The following is an 843-nucleotide window of genomic DNA, read 5'->3' on the forward strand; positions in this document are numbered from 1 at the left end:
CAACATCACTTCACGCCTCTTGAATTCAATCCCTCTGCTAATGAACGCTAATACACCATAGGCCTTCTTACAAGCTCTATCCACCTGAGTGGCAACTTTCAAAGATCTATGAACATAGACCCCAAGGTCCCTCTGCTCCTCCACCTTACTAAGAACCCTACCGTTAACCCTGTATTCCGCATTCTTCTCTGTCCTTCCAAAATGGACAACCTCACATTTGACAGGGTTGAATTCCATCTGCCACTCCTCAGCCCAGCTCTGCATCATATCTAAGTCCCTTTGCAGCCGACAACAGCCCTCCTCACTGTCCACAACTCCACCATTCTTCTTATCGGCAGCAAATTTACTGACCCACCCTTCGACTCCCTCTTCCAAGTCATTAATAAAAATTACAAACAGAAGAGGACCAAGAACTGATCCCTGCGGAACACCGCTTGTAACTGAGCTCCAGGCTGAATGTTTAACATGTACCACCGCTCTCTGACTTCGACCGGTTCTCTATCCAACTGGGCAAACTTCCCACTATCCCATACCTCCTGAATTTCTGCATATGTCTACCATGGCGAATCTTCTCAAATGCCTTTCTAAAATGCACGTACACTACATCCACTGCTCTACCGTCATCCACATGCTTGGACACCTCCCCAAAGCATTCAGTAAGATTTGAAAGGCAAGACCTACCTCTCACAAATCCGCGCTGGCTGCCCCGAATCAAGCAGTGTCTTTCCAGATACTTATAAATCCTATCCCTCAGTAACCTTTCCATTACTTTGCCTACCATCGAAGTAAGACAAACTGGCCTGTAATTCCAGGGATTAACAACTACAGGTGTACACACCTAAC

Source organism: Chiloscyllium plagiosum, chromosome 37 (genome assembly GCF_004010195.1).
Source record: "Chiloscyllium plagiosum isolate BGI_BamShark_2017 chromosome 37, ASM401019v2, whole genome shotgun sequence".
In the NCBI taxonomy this organism is placed as follows: Eukaryota; Metazoa; Chordata; class Chondrichthyes; order Orectolobiformes; family Hemiscylliidae; genus Chiloscyllium; species Chiloscyllium plagiosum.